This window comes from Chiloscyllium plagiosum, unplaced genomic scaffold (genome assembly GCF_037043375.1).
Source record: "Chiloscyllium plagiosum isolate Xiang-an unplaced genomic scaffold, Cpla_swu_hap1 HiC_scaffold_38, whole genome shotgun sequence".
Taxonomy (NCBI): Eukaryota; Metazoa; Chordata; class Chondrichthyes; order Orectolobiformes; family Hemiscylliidae; genus Chiloscyllium; species Chiloscyllium plagiosum.
In genome coordinates this window covers 81,585,660-81,610,842 of record NW_028270176.1, presented here as the reverse complement: position 1 = coordinate 81,610,842, position 25,183 = coordinate 81,585,660, and the positions used below count along the sequence as shown (strand labels likewise).

The 25,183-nt window shown below is 44.0% G+C and overlaps 1 protein-coding gene and 1 non-coding gene across 2 annotated transcripts in view; both read left to right on the top strand.

Moving 5' to 3' along the window:
* LOC148139665 (uncharacterized) overlaps positions 1 to 25,183 on the top strand; it is a 481,109-nt gene that overhangs the window by 36,996 nt on the left and 418,930 nt on the right. The window lies entirely within an intron of this gene.
* trnah-gug (transfer RNA histidin (anticodon GUG)) lies at positions 15,072 to 15,143 on the top strand. Its single transcript has one exon. It is a non-coding gene; the product is annotated as a tRNA-His (tRNA).

The following is a 25,183-nucleotide window of genomic DNA, read 5'->3' as shown; positions in this document are numbered from 1 at the left end:
TCATCATAGGTTCAAATATTGGAACAGGACATCGTTCTCCTTTTACCCCGGAAACAGTAATTGACCGTGTTGACATTCCTACTGTCTTTGGTTTAAAATTCAGTGATGACCGTGCTGCCCCCGTATCTTCTATGAAGACTACCTCTTCCCCACAGGGTCCCACTTTCAAGTTTATCAACAGTTCCTCGTGGCTCCCCGGGGGCACGAACCCCTGACACCCCTATTCTTCATCAAAATTCATAAGCGGAATTGCCGTTTCTACCCTTTGTAGATCAGGACACTCCCGCTTAAAATGCCCGAGTTTCTGCAATAACATCATTCTGCCTGTGGAGACTTCCATCTCTGCCCCTGTCGCTCGAACCCTCTATCAAATGCTCCCCCTTGTCTTCTCCCTCTCCCTCTCCCTCTCTCTCCTACATGCTGCCACCCGCTGCTCCGGTTGCTCACTATTGGTTCCATTCTTTTCTTAACTACATCATCAATCGTAGCTACCATCATTTTTGCCTTCTGTTTTTGTCTCTCATCCTGTCTCTTTGCAAACACTTTCTGTGCCTCTCTTAACAATTCATCTAATGGTGTTTCACTCCTCCCTTCTATCTTCAGTATCTTTCTCTGTGTCTGGCCATGCATTTGTCACAAAATATATTTTCAAAAGACCCTGTGCCATTGGGTCCTCAGGGTTCATTCCAGATTATTTCCGCATTGAGTCTCTTAATCTTTGCAAGAAAGCTGGGGGTGTCTCATCTTTCTCCTCTTTAACTTCAAAGGCTTTCGTCAAATTCTGCGACTTCGGAACTGCCTCTCTTATTCCTTTTAGAATCAGGTCTTTCAATTCCATCATGTCTTCCCTATGCTCCAGGTTTTGATTTTACCACTGTGTGTCTCTGAGGGGAACCTCCGTCTCTCCCTGTCCAGTATCCCCATTCCCAATGGGAAGTTCCCTGTCCCATATTTTAATGGCTGCTCCTGATATAAGTCCCCTTTCTTCCCCAGTAAATAGTACATTCAAAATAGACATTAACTCAGCCCACGTATACAGACTGGGCCCCAAGAATTGATCAATTTGATCAGACAGCCCTACCGGATCCTCAACCAGGACCTTCATCTCATTTTTAAATGTTCTGACCTCCCCACTGGTGAGGGGGACACTTACAAACCCAATCTCTTTGTCCCCTATTGGTACCTCGCGAAGGGATAAGTCTTTATATTCTTCCCCTTTTTTGTTTTTGTTTTTCCCCCTTAGGCTTTCGTTTAGTTACTCCAGAGGCCTCCTCTACATCTACTTGATCTTCCCTTCCTTTTGTTGCGGATTGAGGGTCGGGAACAACAACATCCCCGCCCACCGCCCCTTCGTTCTCCTCTTGTTGGTCATCCGTTCCCTGTCCCTGTCTGTCTGTCTCTCCACCTCCCCCATTTTCACCTAATCTGATTTTATGGTACGGGGGGCGGGAGTGCAAACAGGCAAAAGGATCCCAGGGACTGGGGGGGGAGGGGCAGAGGGAATCATTTGTCTTTACTACCATCATTCCCAAACTTCCCTTCCAACAGGATGCATAGTCCGCCTCTTTTTCACTAAAAGTTTGTTTTTTATTCACATGCAAATCTAAGTACTGACATACCCAATCCTCATCCGAATCATACTTTGGCCAGAAGACAGCTGGATGAAGGATTGGTTCTTTGGTCGATACCAAACAACAATATTTAATCATTTTCTTTTTATCTTTTTCCCTTGTACAAGTGTTACTTGTCCATTCCCTCAACATCCTTCCCAACGGACTTTCAGGAGGAATGTTACCAGGGACTTTTTCTTCCTTTACTCCGTGACAGTTTGACTTACTCTGCCGACACCCCATTTCTCGGGGCCCTCACCAGTCCCTCAGCGATTAAATATCCCTTTTCCCGGCCACCAAGTTAATACTTAAATGTCAGTTTTCTGACGTTGGTCTGTGCACAGAGTTGGCTGGCCCCCTTTTTTCTATACTTTTTATTGACCTTCTTTCACTGTCTGATTCAGTGGGAATCTCTGTTGTGGGATTCGTACCAGTCTCCCAAGGGAGCGGACAAAACCGGGACAAGAAACCACTCCTCAATTGTGAATGGGAGGCATCTTCCCAGTGTCCAGGGCCAGCCACTTCCCCCGGCGATGGAAGAATATCCCGGACGATCCCCCAATTATATGAAACTAAGCCCACTTACTTCAATAATTTCAGTGCGAGACAAGATCTGAAGCAATCAGTATGTTTATTAGACGCTTGCAAGCGTGGTTCCTGAAATCGACTCGCAGAGTTTAGCAAGTACATAGGATTCACTAGTCCAAACCCGGTGCCCATTACTAATGTTTCTCTTTTGCCTTATCCGGCCTTGGGCATAACAAAGTACAGGTTTGACTTGGCCTTTTCACCACATCTTGGCTGTAGTCAACTGTTAGGTATGTCCTCCTTCACTGCGATCCATTTACCACACTTGTGACATTTCCTCCCTTTCCCCAACCATATTGAACCTTACTACCTTTTAATTGGGGTTTGTTTTTTTTTATTTTTGCAGAAATGGGAAACAAATGCTTATAACTACTGCTTGTATAAGCATTTCTAGCTTAACCGACATCCTCACAGCACCTTATCTATTTGTCTGTACCATCTACCATTGTCTGCAGACACCTTTCATTCTTGTATGCACATTTTAGCTAATATGAAAACAATTGTATATTTCCTTCACATTCTTGTTGACTCAGCTCTTGGTTGAAACAATTGGACACTGGTGTGAGTTAATTTACCTTGCATAAGTAATTATGACTGCAGAAGTAACACTACTTCACCTGTAACCCACAGTTGGTAGTGTAGTGAACAAAGAAGAACAAAGAATACAGAAAATGTGCAGCCCAGGAACAGGCCCTTTGGACAGCTGAGCCTGAGCCGATCCAAATCAACTATCTAAACATGTCGCCCAATTTCTAAGCATCCGTATCCCTCTGCTTCTCACTTACTCATGCATCGGTCCAGGCGCACCTGAAATGAATCTACCATGCCTGCCTCTACTATCTCTGCTGGCAACGCATTCCAGCACCTACCACCCTCTGTGTAAAATACTTTCCATGTCTATCTCCCTTAAACGTTTCACCTCTCTCATTGAATGCGTGACCTCTCATTATTGAATCCCTCATCTTGGGAAAAAGCTTATCTCTATCCACCCTGTCTGTACCCTTCATGATATTGTAGACCTCAATCAGGTCCCCTCAATCTCGTTTTTTCTAATGAAAGCAGAAGTAACCTACTCAACCTCTCTTCAGAGCTTGCATCTTCCAGACCAGGCAGCATCTGCGTAAACCTTCTCCGCATTCTCTCCTAAACATCCACATAGTTTTGATAATTTGGCGACCAGAACTGTACAGAGTATTCTAAACGCAGCCGAAACAAACTCTTGTACAATTTTAGCAGGGCTTGCCTGCTCTTATACTCAATGCCCTATCCGGTGAAGGCAAGCATGCCATATGCCTTCTTGACCACTCTATCCACCTGTGCAGTCAACTGCAGGGTACAAAGGACCTGAACTCCCAGATCTCTCTTCTCATAAAGTTTACCCAAGGCTGTTCCGTTTACTGTATACTTGGCTCTGGAATAAGACTTCACCAAATCATCACCACACATTTGCTTGAATGGAACACCATTTGCCACTTCTCCGCTCAACTCTTCTGTCTACCTATATTCCACTTCATTCTTTGACAGTCCCCTATGTTTTCTGGCTACTCCACCAATCTTTGTGTCATCTGCAAATGTAGTGGCGAGATACTGGGCTAGCAACCCTTGGAGATTGGAACGTGGCAGTTGTTCATCCCATGCAGCAAGGAACCATGTTTGGATGCTTTTTCCCAGTGAAGTAATACTGTTTCCTGATGTAGATCAATAATTCAAACTTTTTTATTAGGAGTCATGATTTAGAAGTTTACTGACGATACATAGTCGTGTAGTTGACTATGATGAATAATGTCAGGGACCGCAGGGATGTATCCATCAGGTGGAAAGGAAAAATGGCGAATGGAATTGAATCCAGACTAATGAATGGTAGTGAATTTGGGGAGTTGTAACAATAACAATGAGGATTCTGAGTGGTGTACATGAACAAAGAGATCTTGGAGTGGACATTCACAGATCCCTGAAGATTGTTGGACAGGTAGATCAGTTGTTCGAGAAGTTTTTGGATATTTTCTATTGTTGACCACAGACTGTGGATGATATTCGATCTTTAGTAACCGCCAGTTTAGGAAACAACTAAAGGACTGAGCACAAGTCTGGTCCATGCAATAATCTACATTTTAAAAAATTGAAAGTTGAAAGATAGAGGGCTGAAGTATAAATCTTTGCCCATAAAACGACTTCACCACTCAATGAATTTACCACTGATTCCTCCCCAAGTAATGCTGGTATGTGTCTCAGAGGGTAATTTGCAAATAGTGGAGGTTCAGTGCATCTTCAACCTTGTCCTTATAGTCAGTACAGTTTTTGAGCTGTGAAGGTTCTGTCAACAAAGCCTGGATGACTTACTCCAGTGAATTTTCTATGTGGTGCAATCTGCTGCAATTGTGCCTTAGCAGTTAAGGGAATAAAAGTTCAGGTGTTGAACAATATACAGTTAAGTGACTGCATTGTCGTGGAGGATGCCCAGTTCCTTCAGTGGCATTGAAGCTGCACGCACCGCGGCAAATGGAGAGAGTTCTGTTAAACATCTAATTTGTGCGTTGCGGACGATGTAGGCTTCACGGAGACAAGAGTTGAGTTAATAATCAAACAAAGTCGACCCACGGACAGGTGTTTGTCGTCAACTTATTTATATGGGCGGTCAGGTTCCATTTTTCCTAAATGCTAGCTTCCAGGACGATTACACGGAGGAATTCAGTTACATTGAAGCCATTGAATGTCAATCGAATATGATTAGATTCTCATTTGTCAGAGTTATCATTGCTGTATTTGGTCCTTCTGTGGGTCAATCCGATTCTAATCGCTTTCTGATTTCAAGTTCCAATTCCCGTCTGCGCCTGAAATTTCAACCCGTTTCCTCACCGAAATTTCTCCACTTGTCTTAATAATATATAAGGACGCTGTAAGGGAAGCGCAGACTTACTAACATGTTGCTAACTCTGTATACAGTAGAACTTCGTGGAATGATTGGTTAGGCTGGGATTATTCTCCTTGAAACAAAGGAGGAGGAGGGGAACTTTATAATCACATAATAACATTTATAAACGTTCAATATTCGTGGGATCTTGACAGGGTAGATACGGGCAGGTGGCTTGCCCTATGCTCTGAGGAGAGCACCAGAGGACATAATCTCAGAATTCGATATTGCCCATTTAATTCAGAAATGAGGAGTAATTTCTTTGCTCAGGGGCCAAACAATCTGTGGCATTTTCCAGTACCTGCTGTTGAGACTGTGTGGTTGGGTATTTTCAAACTATGCCAGATAGTTAATCAGAAAGATGATGAAACTTTGTCGATCTAAGTGAGCTGAAAGGAATTCAAGATTATCAGATTGACTATGTTAAAAATCACACAACACCAGGTTATCGCCCAACAGGTTTAATTGGAAGCACACTAGCTTTCGGAGCATCACTCCTTCATCAGGTAATAGTCAGGTGACTATCAGGTGTTGTGTAATTTTTAACTTTGAACACCCCAGTCCAACACCGGCATCTCCAAAACAGATCAACCATGAGTTTGTTGAATGGTTGAGCAGACTCCTTGGGCTGAATAGCATACTTCCATTTGGTTTAACATTTCGTCTAACGCCTTATTTTATTCATGAGTTCAGAATTATGAGGGGATGTGATGAAGTGACAGAAAAGGTTTATTAAACAGATCAGACAGATCAGGAACAAGGCTCATAAACTCAGGAAGAAGAAATATGCTGTGACCTGGGGGCAACAACTGACACTGGGCACAGCACTGGTGGCTGTGTACAGAAGCTGCGATTGCTAAAGGAAGTTGCTAGATCTTATACAGTTGGAAAGTCAGTGATCACGCTGGATGATGGATTGTTGTATGATTCACACACAGCAGAAATTTGTGAAAGGAAGAATTTTTTTCCATTAGAGAAATTTTCTGCGGTTCCAATTCCGAGTGACTGTTTGAAATAATGATAGATATTTGTGAGAAGTGTTAGGTTAAAATACTCATGAACAACCCCAATGGATAAACTTGTGCTCCCAATCTCTTGTTATTTTTTTCGCTTTCTTTCGATGTAAATTCATAGAAAGACAAGATGGAATGTAGGGCGGAAAGAAAAATGCGTTCCTTCTCATTCCACCAATTTCATCTACAATTGAATAGAATGACTGCTCTCACTCTTCATTTCGACTTTAATGTGGTGTCGATTATTTGTGAGTCTCACGTGCAGTGAAGGGCAAGAACAAGATTCTAGATCCAGTGTATACCAGAGTGTGAGGTGCAAAGAAAAACTGCCAGAGCGGTGTGTAAAATTAACAACCAGAGTGTGACTCGAACCAGTGAATGTGGAGCACAGCGATATAATAACTCACCACCATCATTTCTCGGTCTCCTCAGCACATTTTGGAGAGGGATGACATGTGACCTCATCAGGTTACATGTGGTGAACGTCATGGATGAGAAAGTTCCAGAGCGGAATCGAATCCACACCATTGTGTTTCTGCTTTCACTTGAATTATAATTAGAGGAAATTCCAATAAATAGCCATGCTGGTCAGAGTGAATAGCTGTCAGTGATACATTCTGAGTCATAACTGAGTCAGAATGAAAAAGGACAACATTTACCGTCATATTTACACCTACATTTGACACATAATTTCTTCAGTCACTTTCTCTCTCACGTGAAGAAGCCATGGTGAGGGAAATAAAGGCGATGTTGTCGCTCTATGTCATTTCTCATATGGCTAAACCTGAATTGGATTAAATCGCAAGAAATGCTGATTTGTTCGTTTCATTTTAATTTTGTTGAAACCTCACAATGTTCATTGTAATAATCAGAAGTGAATTAGATATATCTCATTTGAACGATTAATGTTGTATTCAAATTTGCTCTGACTTTATTTCAGCTTAAGGAAAATACTGCTTAGAAAAACAGAGGGTTAAAGTGCAAAATAAAACCCACCAGTTTCGTTGCTCGTTGTTTTGGCAGATTTCACTGAGTATTAAATGGACCAAACATCATGGTGTTTGTTCTCACATCTTTAACGCATGTGATGAAAGCAGGAAGTCGATCTCCAAGCAATTGGTAACTTCCCATTCATTATGTAATATATTCTTCTTCACAATAAATAAAAATCCACTCAGTTCCATTTACAATGCTTTAGGTGAAATATTATGCCAAATCTTTCAAAATGCAGAGTTTTGGACCCGAATCTTATTCAGCTGCACATATTAAAGCAATGTCTTTACATTTAAAGTCAACCAACTTAGACATTGTTTCCCCGCAACTTCCGACCGACTACACGCCAGCCCTACACCTTTACCTAGCCACACGCTGTCTCTCTCCTTGTGAAATTTATTCCTTGTATGTCACCAAATGTCCAAATATTTTGAAAAAACAGATTCTCGGAGTGACAGCGATTCTGTTCTCATCATTGCTTTGTCCTTCAAAGGGTTTATCAAAGGTATTGAATGCCTGACATCTAGATGTTTACTTACTTGAAAGAGGGAATTTTCCACCTATTTACTCTGTCCAAACATTTCATAACCTGAAAACCCCCATTAAGTCTTCCTTGGTTCAGGGATAATTGTTCTCAATTTTCAAAGAAGACAAGTGAATAAAATCTCATCCTCAGTACACCCCCATCAGCATCTTATCTAATGGCTTTACACCTCAGTAAACACCGTCATTAACAATTCATAGAATCACTAAATTCTACAGTGCAGAAAGAGCATTTTAGTCAATTTAGCCGGTGTTGACTCTCTGAAGAGCATCTCAACCAAACCTAGCTCCCCTCCCTATTTCCTTATATTTCACCTGAAGAAGGGGAATCCCTCCCCCTTATGATTTCAAATAAACCTGTTGGAGTATAACCTGACGTCCTGTGACTGCTGACCTTATCCCCGCGTTACCCATGGCTAATTCACCTAACTTACTTAATTCACTCCCTGGACACGAGAGGGCAATTTAACTTTGCCAATCAACCTAACCCTCCCTCTGAACAGCAGTGCGAATTACTGAGACAATGTTCCATCATACTGAGCAAATGCTGTATCATTTTTTAATGGTTTTATACCCTGGTAATAGCCTCATCAAAATAAATGAACCCAAATTCACTGTATCGAAACGCCACTCTATCCTTTACAATTTAATTCGTGATGCGGGAAATGTTTCTGCACTCATACTTGAATGCGTTTATGTTGTTTCTTCCTTAGCTTCCTGCTTCTTGTAAACACTTCAATCCGGAACAAGTCTGTCAAATGCTTTTCATTCCAAAACAGTCACAAGGTGATGTTTGCAGAAGTCACGTGTTTGCCCGTTCACTGACAATCTGCCTCCCTGAGAGCTGCAGTCCTTCCCCACCTTTATTCAGGCAGCACTGTCCTTCGTGTGATATGCCCCATCGAGAATGGAAGGACAGGTATCAATACCCGCACTTGGGAATGGAGCGACAGTTTTAAAACGTTTACATTGTCCCCAGCGGAGAATTGAGCCCTGTGAAAGGCGGGGACACTAACCATTATACTACCGAGGGCAAGAGTGTCAAAGGAGGCCCATCAACTAAATGTGGCCACACTTGTCAAAAACAACTGCCTAATGAACTGAATCCCATTTCAGAATACTTACCCCACAGCCTTATATGTCTTGGCATCAAAAGTTCACATCTGAATATTTATTCAGGTTATGAAGCTTTCTGCCGCTCTGAAAAATGCAGACAGTGTATTCCAAATTCCAACCACCCACTAGCTGATAAAGCTTTTTCGCACATCTTCTCAAACGTTTCTGTCTTTCTCCTTAAGTCTCTGGCCCCTGCTGATCGATCCCTCCATCAATGGGAAACTCGTTTATTCAACCCTGTCCGTGCTCTAACTCAATCATGTCGTGTACACATCTCCTTTGCACTGCAACAAACACTCCACTCTGTCCTGTCTTTCTTCACAACTGAAACTCTTCAACCCAAACAGTATCCCGGTAAATATCTCCTGCAATTTTCTCAGTGTGATCACATCCCTGCTATAATATGACTTGCAAAACTGCACACAACACTCTTGCTTGAGCCTAATGAGCATTTGTTTTAAAATTTCTGGATTAGTATGAGGGCGATTCTAGCTAAGCAGCATTTATTACCCATTCCTAATTGCCCAGAGGGCAGTTGAGACCTAACTATATTGCTGTGGGTCTGAAGTTACATGCAGCCCGGGCCATGTAAGGATAGCAAATTCCATCCCGCAATTACATCAGTGAAACAGATTTTTTTTTCAACAATTGTCAATGGATCTATAGTAGTCATTAGATTCTTCCTTGCAGATAATTTTTTAATCCAAATTTGACAATTATGGCATGATGGGATTCAAGCCCGTGTACCCAGACTATTACCTCGGTCTCTGGATTATCAGTCCTATGAAATTATCACAAGACCAACGTAGAAAGCCATAAAAGCTGATCTTTAACAATAAAATGTCTTTTCACCAAAACTGCCCTGGTATTTTCCATGAGCCTGACGCTACAATTGTCTCTGGTCAGTAAAAGCTGCTACATGGGGATTGATTTCACAACCGCGGTATTCAAATGGATCGATTTGTTTGAAGGTCCCAATGGTGGTATTGGGGCACGTTCACCCAACAACAGTCACCACAGCAGCAGCACAGACAGAACAGTATGATTGTGAAACAAAGTGATAGATTGAGCATTGCCCCAGAGAAATGGGAGGAGGGACGGAAAGGAGGTTTAATGATCGTGGGAAGGAGAGAAATCTCCGACAACGGGTATGTTTGAATCCTGATATATGAAACGCAGAGATGTAAGAGAGCGGAATTTGAAGGTAAAACAATTAATATCTTAGCATGTGTCACAAAAAGGACAACGGAGAGAACACTTAGTGCCGTGACTTGGTTTCAAATCGAGGTTGCTGTGGTCACAATACAAAATACCGACAACCACGATCACAGTTACCACAGAACAGGATGCTTGCAAGCAGCAATAAGTATACTAGCAGAGGAAATGTTCGGAAAAACAGCAAATGTACAGTATCAGTACTCAGCGAACAGTGACAGACATGTGGGAACTGAGAATGAGCTGAATCTTTCAGTTCGATGTCCTCAGAGGCTGTGGAGATCCCTTGAATGAGAAAGTTGAAAACTGAGATTGACCGATTTCGACAAAACATCAAAGACTCGGGAGACAGTACAGGATATTGTTTAAATGTTTGCTTCAATAGCATTTTAGCTTAACATCGGCACAGCCGCCCAGATCCAACTGGAAATGGGGATGGGAATGAGTAGAAAGTGAGGTCTGCAGATGCTGGAGATCAGAAATGGAATTCCTGAAGAAGGGCTAATGCCCGAAACGTCGATTCTCCTGTTCCCCAGATGCTGCCTGACCTGTTGCGCTTTTCCAGCAACACATTTCCATCTCATGGGAATGAGTACGCAGAGTTACTCTCTGGCTCCAGTGATGCAATAGGTGAGCGCCTTGTCCTTCTGTGATGGTACAGAGACGCAAGAAATTCCTCGGTTGAGTGTGATCCTGCTCAAGGGAATGGTTGTCCCCGTTTATACTACCATAGCGATTTCCGGTGCATCTTTCTAAGACAGCTGAGTGGCACAAGTGGAGCGTGATGAGCCCTTAACTTTGCAGTGGTGGGTTTAAAAGATGATTTTTCTATTTGGATCTGTGTTTCCGATACTGGCGGTGGCAGCTGCATTTGCTCGCATCTGCTCAGTATCAGTTTCTTCCACACAGTCAAGGCTTCAACCTGGAGAAGGTGGTGTTGGGGTGATATTTTAAACTAGTCATCCTTAGCGACTGGAACACGGAAAAGGTGATGTTTACGTTCGACGAATAAAACCTGAAATGCAAGCCTGACCTCAGGAACAGAGATCATGATTTTAATTTCCTGCAATCTCATTCATTCATGTCCCTTATGCAGGGGATTCAACCATCTTCACCCAGTCCGGCCTACGAGAGACTCCAGGACCAGAAAGAAAAATGAGCTGACCCTTAATTCAGGAATCCCCATCATGTGGGGAAGCAGGCTTGTCGGCCCTTCCAGTTCACAAGGTACATCAGAAGCGCATCCCACCAGACCCCAGGGTATTCCCTGCCCCATAAGCCTGCATTTCCCATTGTTGATCCCTGTAACAGGCACACCTTTGGTCAGAGGGAGAAATAAAAATGCAAACACACAGAGAATGTGCAGACTGCCCACAGACAGACACCCGAGGCTGGGATCGCACCCAGGTCTGTGGTGTAGCCAGAAAGCAACGAACGAGGGGCGAAAAATAAATGTTGTTCTGACCAGTGATACTCACACCCTGTGGGTGAATAAGGAAGAATGAAAACACATTAACAACATGGAAAACGGGATTTGAACCTGTGTGGACACAATGTGAAAGGATCGTTCACCCTGTGCAGAAAAATGGCCACTGATACCGCAGAGAAAGCAGGGCAATGTGGGAACTGCTGGAAGGGATTCAATTAACCACAGAAATGGAAACTCATTTAATCAGTAACACTGGGGAGAGGCCGTTCACCAGTCCCGTGTGTGGGAAGGGATGACTGAGCAAAACAACCTCCGAGACTCCAGCAGGATTACATATCTCATCAGGTGTTCGATTATGCTGTCAGTGCTGTTGTTAATCCCAACCAGATATTTGCTCCATAGCGTCAATCATAGAGTCATACAGCATGAAGACATACAAGCCCGTCAGTGCAACCAATCCATGCTGAACATACTGCCAAACTAATCTACTCCCATCTGCCTCCTCCTGTACCCGTTGGGTGGTTATAATGCCCTTGTAGTTTTATTACTGTGTTGTTAATCCAAAAAACCAGGTAATATTTTGAGGACAAAGATTTAAGATCCTGGCATGACAGATGGTGGAGTTTGAATTCAATAAGCACCTGGAATTGAAGAATCTCGTGATGACCTAAATCAGTTATATGGAAAATCCCATCTGATTCACTCATGCCAGTTCGGGAAGCAAATTGTCATATTCAGCTGCTCTTTCCCACAGGAGACTCCAGATGTATAATACCGCGGTTGACTCTTAAATGTCCTCTGGGAAATAACTGATCTACTAGGCATGAATAAATTTATTTTAAAAATCCCACTTTCCCATTCATATTTGGAATCAATTGTCCATTAAATGTTGCAAACACACCCTCATCCATCACTTCCTCAGCAAGTTAATTGCACACGTAAAACACCTTCCTTAAAAAAAGCCTCACATGACTTTTAAAAAAAAAAACTCTGTCTTTTCATCTTAAACATATTCCCTCTCACCTTGAAATCCCCATCCTGAGAAAAGGCAGCTATCGTTAACTCTAACTTGTCTCTCAATAATTCATAAACTTCTGTCAGGTTGTTGTGGCTGTTCGCCGAGCTGGAAATTTTTGTTGCAAACGTTTCGTCCCCTGTCTAGGTGACATCCTCAGTGCTTGAGAGCCTCCTGTGAAGCGCTTCTGTGGTGTTTCCTCCGGCATTTATAGTGGCCTGTCCCTGCCACTTCCGGTTGTCAGTTTCAGCTGTCCGCTGTAGTGGCCGGTATATTGGGTCCAGGTCGATGTGTTTGTTGATGGAGTTTGTGGATGAGTGCCATGCTTCTAGGAATTCCCTGGCTGTTCTTTGTTTGGCTTGCCCTATAATGGTAGTGTTGTCCCAGTCGAATTCATGTTGCTAGTCGTCTGCGTGTGTGGCTACTAAGGATAGCTGGTCATGTCGTTTCGTGGCTAGTTGATTTTCATGGATGCGGATCGTTAGCTGTCTTCCTGTTTGTCCTATATAGTGTTTTGTGCAGTCCTTGCATGGGACTTTGTACACTACATTAGTTTTGCTCATGCTGGGTATCGGGTCCTTCGTTCTGGTGAGTTGTTGTCTGAGAATGGCTGTTGGTTTGTGTGCTGTTATAAGTCCTAGGGGTCGCAGTAGTCTGGCTGTCAGTTCTGAAATGCTCCTGATGTATGGCAGTGTGGCTAGTCCTTTGGGTTGCGGCATGTCCTCGTTCCGTTGTCTTTCTCTTAGGCATCTGTTGATGAAATTGCGCGGTTATCCGTTTTTGGCGAATACCTTGTACATGTGTTCCTCTTCCTCTTTTCGCAGTTCTGTGTGCTGCATTGTGCCGGACTGACAACCGGAAGCGGCAGGGACAGGCCACTATAAATGCCGGAGGAAACACCACAGAAGCGCTTCACAGGGGGCTCCCAAGCAATGAGGATGTCACCTAGACAGGGGACGAAACATTTGCAACAAAAATTTCCAGCTCGGCGAACAGAACCACAACAACGAGCACCCGAGCTACAAATCTTCTCCCAAATTCTGTCAGGTCGCCGTTCAAACCCCTAACCTAGAGTGAAAACAGTCTCAACTTCGGGACAGTGAGAACTGCAGATGAGAGATCAGAATCCAGAGTGTTCTGCTGGGATGCACAACAGGTCATGCAGCATTTGAGGAGCGGGAGAATCGACATTTCGGGGAAGAGCCTGATGAAGAACACTTGCGCAAAAAAAATTATTCTCCTGCTCCTGGGATGTTGCCTTACCTGTTGTGGTTTTCCAGCACCCCGATCTCGAAGCTGAAAATAGTCTCAGCCTATCCAGCCTTTCATTATAACTCAAACCTTCCACACACAGCAACATGCGTGCATACTTTTTTGAACCTGCTCCAGCTGAATAATATCATTCCTACAACTGGGCGACCGGAACTGGACATAATATTCCAGAAGAGGCCTCATCAATGTCCTGCAAAGCTTCAACATAACGTCCCGACTCCTATACACGAAGGACTGAACAATGAAGGGAAGTATGTTAAATGCCTTTGAACCACCTTATCTGTAGGTGATGCAAACTACAAGGAATTATGCACCTGCACCCCGAGCTTCCGTGTTCTCCAACACTACGCAACTTGTTGTTGTACCAAAATGCAATACCTTCCATTTATATAGATTGAACTTCATGTTACATTTTTCAGTCCAACGACTCATTGGATTAAGATCCTTTTGAAATTTAGATAATCTTCCTCACTGTCTACAATTCTGGCGTCGCCTGCAAACCGACAAAGCATGCCTCCAGTGAGTTCCACTGTTTTCTCATATAGATCAATGATTCATATTTACTTGTAGTGGCCGTGATTTAGCAGTGTGCAGATCATACAACAGTTAGTCATGTAATTACCCATGAGGAAGAAAGCCGCAGACTGCAGGGAGATATTAAACAATTGGAAATAAAAATGGTGAAAGCAATTCATTCCAGGCAAGTTGGTGACAGTGAAGCAAGTTCAAACTTCAAACCAGCCGCCCACGTTCCAGTTGTGGCACTCAGCTGTCTCAGCAAGCTGCACTGTAGATTGCTATAAACGGGAAAAAAATTCCCTTCTGCCCCGCCTTTGACCAGGAGCACTCCCAACCTCGGAATTACTTGCGCCTCGAAACCGTCATAGAAATGCCCTGCATTCACCGGTTGTGTCACTGGCGTTTTCGAGTATCTCTGCGACCTCATTCCCATCCCGACTTCCAGTTGGATCTTCGCGACTGCGCCACTCAATTCCTCAGGTTCTGGGGCTGGGAATTGGGACTATGTGGCAGCAGTGGTTACTGCCGTGTGTGTGTGTCGGGGGGAACCTGGTAAATTAGCCGATGTTAAACTGCATTACTATTGAAGCATACATTTCAACAACACCTGCACTGTCCCCGGAGTTTTTGATGTTTTCGAGAAATCTATTTATCTCAGCCTTCAGCATATAAATAATGGAATCACCACAGCCACTGGGGGAACCGATATTAAACGGTCAGCCCATTCTGAGTTCCCACGTATCTGCCACTGTTCGCTCATCACTGATATTGTGCATTTGGTGCGCTGCCTAACATTTCCTATGATACAGTACTTATTGCACGCTGCGCGCGTGTGTGTCTGTGAGACGCCGTGATCGTATAGTGGTTAGTACTCTGCGTTGTGGCCGCAGCAATCTCGGTTCGAATCCGAGTCACGGCAGTAATCGCTCTAACTGTCCCAGTTTTTGTGAAACACAAAGAAATCAGTTGCTTTAACGTGGTAATTTTCTCCAAGGTGATTATCTTTTCCCTTCAAATTCCGCTCGCTCACATCTCTGTGTTTCATATGTCAGAATTCAAATCCACCCGTTCTCAGAGATTTCTCTCCCTCCTTCGATCACTAACTGAACGTTCCGTCCCACACCCCCATTTCATTAATTTAGCGATGCCGGTGTTGGACTATGGTGTACAAAGTTAAAAATCACACAACACTGCCTTGTATGTTAAATATGTTAAGTATGGAAGTATGTTAAATGCCTTTGAACCATCTTGTCTGTAGGTGATGCAAACTACAAGGAATTATGCACCTGCACCCCCAACTTCTGTGTTCTCCAACACTACGCAAAGCCCTACTCTTGTTGTTATACCAAAATGCAATACCTTCCATTTATCCAGATTGAACTCCATGTTACATTTTTCAGTCCAACGACTCATTGGATTAAGATCCTTTTGAAATTTAGATAATCTTCCTCACTGTCCACAATTCTGGCGTCGCCTGCAAACCGACAAAGCATGCCTGCAGTTAGTTCCACTGTTTTCTCATATAGATCAATGATTCATATTTACTTGTAGTGGCCGTGATTCAGCAGTGTGCAGATCATACAACAGTTAGTCATGTAATTACCCATGAGGAAGAAAGCAGCAGACTGCAGGGAGATATTAAACAATTGGAAAGAAAAATAGTGAAAGCAATTCATTCCAGGCAAGTTGGTGACAGTGAAGCAAGTTCAAACTTCAAACCAGCCGCCCACGCTCCAGTTGTGGCACTCAGCTGTCTCAGCAAGCTGCACTGTAGATTGCTATAAACGGGAAAAAAATTACCCTTCTGCCCCGCCTTTGACCAGGAGCACTCCCAACCTCGGAGTTACTTGCCCCTCGAAACCGTCATAGAAATACCCTGCATTCACCGGTTGTGTCACTGGAGTTTTCGAGTATCTCTGCGACCTCATTCCCATCCCGACTTCCAGTTGGATCTTCGCGACTGCGTCACTCAATTCCTCTGATTCTGGGGCTGGGAATTGGGACTATGTGGCAGCAGTGGTTACTGCCTTGTGGGGGGAAACTGGTGAAGTAGCCGATGTTAAACTGCATTACTATTGAAGCATACATTTCAACAACACCTGCACTGTCCCCGGAGTTTTTGATGTTTTCGAGAAATCTATTTATCTCAGCCTACAGCATATAAATAATGGAATCACCACAGCCACTGGGGGAACCGATATTAAACGGTCAGCCCATTCTGAGTTCCCACGTATCTGCCACTGTTCGCTCATCACTGATATTGTTCATTTGGTGCGCTGCCTAACATTTCCTATGATACTGTACTTATTGCGCATAGTCAGCGTGCGTGCCTGTGGAGTGCCATGATCGTATAGTGGTTAGTACTCTGCGTTGTGGTCGCAGCAACCTCGGTTCGAATGCGAGTCCTGGTACTAATTGCTCTAACTGCCCCAGTTTTTGTGAAACACGAAGGAATCAGTTGCTTCAACATGGTAATTTTCTCCAAAGGTGATTATCTTTTCCCTTCAAATTCTGCTCGCTCACATCTCTGTGTTTCATATGTCCGAATTCAAATCCACCCGTTCTCAGAGATTTCTCTCCCTCCTTCGATCACTAACCGAACTTTCCGTCCCACACCCCCCATTTCATTAATTTAGAGATGCCAGTGTTCGACTATGGTGTACAAAGTTAAAAATCACACAACACCAGGTTAGAGTCTAACAGGTTTAACTGGGCACTAGTTTTGGGAGCGCTGCTCTTTCATCGTGTAGTTGTGGAGTCATTTGCTATTTCATTAAGGCACTGCAGAATCTTACACAGACTCTCACATTGATACTCTTCACTCTGTGCTGCTGTGGTCACTGTTGCTGGGTGAACGTGCCCCAACCCCACCATAGGGACCTGCAGACCAGTTGCTTCATTTGCTTACCGCTGTTGTGAGGCCAATCCTCAGGTAGCAGCTTTTACTGATATGGACTTGCGATTATTGGGAGTCAAGCTCAGGAAAATGACACAGGACAATATCGAGGAAAAGCGACTTCATTGAGAAAGATTAGTTTCACGGGATTTCTGCAATGGCTGAGCACTATTACCACTGGACTGTTAATTCAGACAATAAGCAAACGAACCAGGGACCCGGGTTTGACTCCAACCATGCCAGGTGTTAGAATTGAGATTCAATAAATATCTGGAATTACGAATATAATAACACCTACAAATCCATGGTCAATTGTTGAAAAAACAAAACCATCGGGTTCACTGACGTCCTTTGAGGAAGGAACCTGCCATTCTTACCTGGTCGGGGCTCAATGTGACTCCAGACTCACTGCAATACGGTTGAGTGTCAACTGCCCACTGTGCAATTAGGGATCACAATCAATACTGCCGAGCCAGCGCTGCCCTCATACTGTAACAGAGTAGAAAAAAAAAGTTAATTCGGCTCTAGCTAGATTACTGTGTGCAGTTCTGCAATTCACAGTATAGTAATGATGTGATCGCACTGGGAACGTTGCAGGAGAGATTCAATGGGATATTGTCTGGGCTGAAGAGTTTCAGTTATGAGGAGAGATTGGACAGACTGGGGTTGTTTGTCGCTGACCAGAGGAGATTGGAGAAGATATGACTGAGATGTACAAAATAATGAGGGATATGGATAAGATAGACTGAAAAAAGCGTTTGTTATTGATGGGGGATCGAACACTGGGGCCAAGAGATTTCGGGAAAAGGCAGAAAGTTTTGAGTAGATGTGCGGAAAGGGTCAGAGAGGTGGAAACCCTTCCAACCTGAAAAAAATTGAGATGTTAATTTGTGATGCCAAAACATATAAACAATGAAAAACTTGATTCAGGTCGTTAAGCCATTGTGTTGGACAAGTGCAGCCACAACAGGCTGAAGGGCTTCCTTCGATGTTTTTGTCCTCCACAGTATCGTGGTTAGTGTCCCCTCCTGTCACAGGGCTCAATTCTCCGCTGGGGGCATCGTGAAAGTTTTAAACCTGTAGCCCTGTTCCCCAGTGAAGGTTATTAATGCCTGGCCTTCCATTCTCGATTGGATATGTCACGGGAAAGACAGTGCTGTCTTAATCAGCTGGGGAAGGACTGCAGCCCCTGGGGCAGAGAGCGTCAGTGAAAGTGCAAGCACGTAATTCTGCAAACTGCACATTGTGTTTGTGTTGCAATGAAAACCATTATATAGAGTTGTTCCTGACTGATGTGTTTACTTAAAGCAGGAATCTGAGTAAGAAAAAAGAGTAAACTCACTCAGATCCGAGTGCAGAAACATTTCCGGCAGCACTAATGAGGATGTACAGCGTAGAACCGCGTTTGAATGCATTGAATTCGGGTTGACGGGGGCAGCTTGCTTTCACTAGGCGGAATTACCAGTGTGTAAAGCCATTACACATGACACAGATAGTGTTCAATGTGATGGTACATTTCCTCAGGGGTCGCACTGCTGTTAGGTCTATAGTTTAGATGGATTGGCAATGCTGAATTGCGCTGATGTGTCCAGGGAGTGAATTCAGTAAGTTAAGTGAATTAGCCATGGGTAACGCAGTGATAAGGTCAGCAGTCGCACGATGCCAGGTTTTATTGCAGCAGGTTTATTTAAAATCACAAGCCAGAGGCCTGCAGTGATAGAGAGGGGAGCTAGGTCTGGTTGAGATGCTGTTCAGAGTGTCCCTACAGACTCGATTGGCTGAATTGTACTTTCTGCCTTGCAGAGAATCTGTGATTCTATCAGAGAGGACACTGCCAGCTTTTACTGGGGAGCTAAGGCATTAGAGATTATGCTGACGGCGTTTAGTGGGGATGGCATTTTAGTTATTTGTGTTTTGGAAAACTTGAAACTGAACCAAGGAAAACCGAATGCAAGTTTTGCAGAGTATGTGAGGTTTGGAGAGAGTAAATAGGTGGTAAATTCACTATTTCAAGTTCGTATATTTCTGAACGTCAGGCTTTCAAAACCATCGATGTAGGACAAAGAAATGATGGGAGCAGAATTTCTGTCACTCAGAGAATCCGTTTCCAAAATATTTGGAAAGGCACATTTAGAGACACACAAGCAGTGAGTTTTTCCAGGACAGCGACAACCTGTGGCTGGGTAAAAGTGTAAAAGTGGGATGTGGGGGTGGAAGGTGCGAGGAAACAATGTCTAATTTGGACGACTTCAGATATAAAGAAATATCGCAAACATATGCAGCTGAGTAAGATTCAGCAAAAAAAAAACCTCAGAGTTTTGAAAGATTTCTATTAATATTTCACATGAAGCATTACAAATGGAACTAAGCAGATTTTGTATATTGTCAAGGAAAGAAATTCCATAATGAATAGGAAGTGACCCGTCTCTTCGAGATCGATTTCGTGCTTTAATCCCATGGTTTAAAGGTGGGACGACAATCGCCATGATGTTGGGTTCATTTGATACCCACTGAATTCTGCCAACGTAACTGAGCATCAAAACTGGCATCTTGTTTTGTAATTTAACCTTCTGTTTTCTCATCAGTATTTTATTTAAGCTGGAATGAATTCGGAGCAAAATTCAATACAACATTAAACATTTCAATCATGTAAATGCAATTCACTTCCGATCATTGCAGTGAACAAAGTGAAGTTGCAGCAAAATTAATAATATGAAACGAACAACACCGCATTTCCGGGAATTTTATCCACTTCAGGTTCATCCATTTGAGAAAGTCCATCGATCTAAAACATCACCTTCACTTCTCTCTCCGTACATACTTCCTTACGTGAGAGAGAAACTGTCTGAAGAAATTATGCGTCAAGACTCAGTGTATGAATGTGACGGGAATTACATGTTTGCTGGTTCATTCTGAGACAGTACCGACTCGGAATAAATCAAGGACAGGGTATTCCTTCCAAGGATGAGGTCAATTCCTTGGATTTTGCTGATATTATTATTCCGCCGAAAGAAGAAACATAATGGTGTGAATTCGATTCTGCTCAGGGAATTTCTTCTCCCCGAGGTGCACCATATGTAATCTTGATGTGGTTATATGTGAGCCCCTTTTCCATGAACTTAAGTGGCCCAGAGTTTAACGCGTCAGGTTGCTCTTTCATTGTGCATGTGTGGATTTGAATCCTACTCTGGCTGTTACTTCTACCAACGCAGCTGTGGTATCCCTTTGCACCTCGCTTCTTTAGGATACACTGGATGGAGAATCTTGCTCTTATCCTTCATTGCATTAGAGATTTGTGATAAATTGATACCTCATCAAAGTCGAAATAAAGCAATTTGATTCTGTTGTAAGTTAAATTGGGATAATGAAAAGGAGTGCAAACGTTTCTTTCCTCCTTTCATTCCATCTTGACTTTCTATGAATTTACTTCGAATGAAAGTGAAACAAATAAGGAGAGATTGGGTGCAATAGTTTATCCAGTGGGATTGTGAATTTTAATGTAACATTCCACACAACTTTCTGATCAGTATTTCAAACAGTCAATTGGAATTGGAACCACAGAAAACTTTTCCAATGAAACGAACCTTTCATTCTTTCACAACCTTTTGCTGTGTGAGTCATACCGCGATCCATCATCCAGCATGACGCCAAGTTGGCAACAATATTAGATCCACCAATTTTCTTTAGCAAACACAACTTCTACACATGCCCATCTGCGGTGTGCCCAGTGCCATTTGTTGTCTCCAAGCCACAGCACATTTCTTGTTCATGAGCTTATGAGCCTAGTTCCTAATCTGTCTGATCAGTTTGGAAACATTTTCTATCACTTCATCCCATCCCCTCAGAATTCTAAATTTATCAATAAAGTAAGGAGTTAGACCAAATGATGTAAGATTGGAAGTAGGCCATTCAGCCCATCGAGTCAACTCCACCATTCAATGAACTCATGGCTGATCTGATAATCCTCAACTCCATTCTCCTGCATTACCTCGACAAAGCTTCATCGTCTTTCTCGTTAAATATCTGTCTGGCACAGTTTGAAAATACACAGCAACTCAGCCTCAACACCAGTTTTGGTAAGGAGTTCCACGGATTCACTGGTCCCTGAGCAAAGAAATTACTCCCCATTTCTGAAGTAAATTGGCAATACCTAATTCTGAGTTTATGTCCTCTGGTGCTCCCCTCATACCAGAGTAAACCACCCCACCTGCCAGTAACTACCCTGTCAAGTTCCCATGAATATTGAACGTGTATAAATGTTATTACGTGATTATAGAGCTGCACTCAGCGTCCTTTGTTTCAAGGAGAATAATCCCAGCCTAAGCAATCATCCCACAAAGCTCCATTTTCTCCTGTGTTGACAACATGTTCATTAATCTCTGTTGTCCCCTGCAGCGTCCTTACATATTATTACGGCACGTGGAGACATTTATGCAAAGAAACCATTGAAATTTCAAGCACAGACGGGAATTGAAACTTGAAATCAGACAGCGACTGGAATCAGATTGGTCCACACAAGGACGAAATAGAATAATGATAACTCTGACAAATGAGGATCTAATTATATCCCACTGACGTTCAATGGCTTTACTGTAACCAAATTATCCAGTGTAATAGTCCACAGAGTTAGTATTTAGAAAAATAAACAGATAGAAACTGGCTATATAAACAATTGGACAACAGAAACATGTCCTTTGGTCGACATTTTTTGATTATAAACTCAGCTTGTGTCTCCGTGAATCTTAAATCGTTTGCAAGGCACAAATGAGACGTGGAACATAACTCTCTCCATTTGCCTCGATAGGTGTAACTTCAGTAACACTTAAGGAACTGGACACGGTCCACGACAATGCAGTCACTTGATTGTACCCTCGTCAATACCTGCAATATTCATTCTCTTCACCGCTTAGGCACACTTGCAACAGGGTGCACCAACTACAGGATGCACTGGAGTAAGTCATGTGGGCATATTTGACAGAACCTTCAAAGCTCAATAGCTGTACTGACCAAAAGGACAAGATTAGAGGTTGCAACGAAACACCACCATTTTCAAGTTCTCCTCCAAGGCCCATAGCACTCTGATCTGGAAAGGAATCAATGATAAACTCATTGGTGAAACAGTATTGATGGGCAAAGTTGCATACTTCTGCTTTCCATGTTTTATCTTACAATTAAAAAAAATGTTTATGTGGTGACTTGACTTGTGCTCAGTCCTTTAGCTGTTCCCTAAACTGGTAGCTGCTAAAGTGGTCAACAATAGAAAATATCCAAAAACGCTCCCAATCAACTGATTCCCCTCAAGATTAGAGTGGTGTGGGAGAAGCACAGCAGGTCCGGCAGCATCTTATGAGCATGAAAAATGAACATTACAGGCAAAAGCCCTTCATCAGGAATGGGACTGGGAGCATTTGGTTGGAGAGATAAATGGGAGTGGGGCGGGGCTGGGGAGAAGGTAGCTGCGAGTGCAGTAAGTGGATAGAGGTGGAGGGTGAACATGATATTTCAGGGAAGAGGTGTAGTGAAAAGGTGGGAATGAAGATGCACAGGTGTGACAGGTCAGGAGGACGGTGATGAGCTGGAAGTTGGGAATTGGGGTAAGGTAGGGGGAGGGGAAATGAGGAAACTGGTGAAGTCCCAATTGATGCCCTGGGTTTGAAGGGTCCCGAGGCGGAAGATGATGAGGCCCAATGGAGGAGGCCCAAGATCTGCATGTGCTCGGGAGAGTGGGAGTGGGAGTTGAAATGTTTGGCCATGAGGGCACTGGGATTGATTCTTGTGGGTGTCCTGGCGATATTCTCTGAAGTGCTCTATGAGAAGACATCCGGTCTCCCCAATTTAGAGTAGACCGCATCGGGAGCAACGGACACAAGAAATGACATGTGTGGAGGTGCAGGTGAAACTTTGATGGATGTGTAAGCCTCCATTGGAGCCTTGGACAGAGATAAAGAGTAGATGTGGGTGCAGGTTTTGCAATTCCTGCGGTGGCAGAGGAAGGTGCCGGGAGGGAAGGGTTGGACATTGCAGGGCGTGGACTTGACTAGGTTGTCAAAGAGCGAATGGTCTTGGTGGAAAGTGGATAGGGCTGGGGAGGAGAACCTATCCCTGGTGATGGGATCCGTTTTGAGTTGGCGAAACTGTCAGCGGATGATGTGATTTATGCAGAAGTTGGTGGGATAGAAGATGAGGACCTGGGGGTTCTGTCTTGTTGTGGTTGGAGGTTTGGGGTTCATGGGTGGAGTACGGAACATGGATGAGGTGCGTTGGAGGGCATCTTCAACCACATAGATTGGGAAGTTCCGGTCTTTAAAGAAGGAGGCCATCTGGTATGTTCTGTGGTGGGACTTGTCCTTTGGGAGCAGAGGGTAAAAACAATGATTGCAGATGCTGGAAAGAAGAGTTGAGATTAGAGCGGTGCTGGAAAAGCACAACAGTTCAGGCAGAATCCGAGGAGCCGAAAAATCGAAGTTTCGGGCAAACGCCCTTCATCAGGAATACAGGCAGAGAACCTGAAGGGTGGAGAGATAAATGAGAGTAGGGTGGGGGTGAAGAGAAAGTAGCATAGAGTTCAGAACACACCAGATGGTCTCCTTGTTCAGAGACCGCAATTTCCCTTCGCATGTGGTTAAAGATGCCCTCCAATGCATCTTGTCCACATCCTGAACCTCCGCCCTCAGAACCAACTCCTCCAACAATAACAAGGACAGAACCGCCATGGTGCTCACCTTCCACCCTACCAACCTTCGCAGAAACCAAATCATCCGCCAACTTTTCCACCACCTCCAAACGGACCCCACCACCAGGGATATATTTCCCTCCCTATCCCATTTCACCTTCCACAAAGACCGTTCCCTCCGTGACTATCTGGTCAGGTCCACGCCCCCCAACAACCCATCCTCCCGTCCTGGCACATTCCCCTGCCACCGCAATAATTGCAAAATCTGCGTCCACACCTTCTCCCTGGCCTCCATCCATGGCCCCAAAGGAGCCTTCCACAGGCATCAAAGTTTTACCTGCACAGCCACCAATATAATTTATTGTATCCGTTGCTCCCGATGCGGTCTACTCTACATTAGGGAGACAGGACGCCTCCGAGCAGAGCACTTTATGGAACATTTTTGGGCCACACGCACCAAGCAATCACACTGCCCAGTGGCCCAATATTTCAACTCCCCTTCTAACTGAGCTGAGGGCATGGAGCTCCTCGGCTTCCTACACCGCCACTCCCTCACAACCGATGCCTGGAGGAAGAACACCTCATCTTCTGCCTCAGAATACTGCAACCCCAGGGCATCAATGTAGACTTGACCAGTTTACTCATTTACCGTTCCCCCACCTCACCCCAGCTCCAAACTTCCAGCTCAGCAATGTCCCCATGACTTGTCTTACCTGCCTATCTTCCTTTCCACCGATCCACTCCACCTTCCTCCCTGACCCATCACCTTCATCACCTCTCCCACTCACCTATTGTACTCTATGCTGCTTTCTCCCCACCCCAAACCTCCTCTCATTTATCTCTCCAGCCTTCAGGCTCTCTGACTGTATTCCTGACGAAGGGCTTTAGCCCAAAACGTCGATTTTACTGCTCCTCGGATGCTTCCTGAAACGCTGTGCATCTCCTTTGGGAGCAGATGCGATGGAGGTGGAGGAATTGGGAATATAGGATCACATTTGTGCAAGAGACGGGGTGGGAGGAGGTATAATCCAGACAGCTGTGGGAGTCAGTGAGTTTGTAAAAAGTGTCAGTAACACTGAACTTGAAAGATATATTTCCCTCGCCACCCCTATCCACTTTTCACTAAGACTGTTTCCTGCACGACTACCTAGTCAAGTCCACGCCCTCCAATGACCCACCCTCCCCTCCCGGCACCTTCCCTTGCCACCACAGGAATTGCAAAACCTGCACCCACATCTTCCCCATCACATCCTTCCAAGGCTCCAATAGATCCTTCCACATCCATCAAATGTGAATCTGCACTGCCACACATGTCATTTATTGCATCGGTTGGTCTCCTCTACATTGGGGCCAACAGACACCTTCTCGCAGAGCACTTCAGCGAACATTT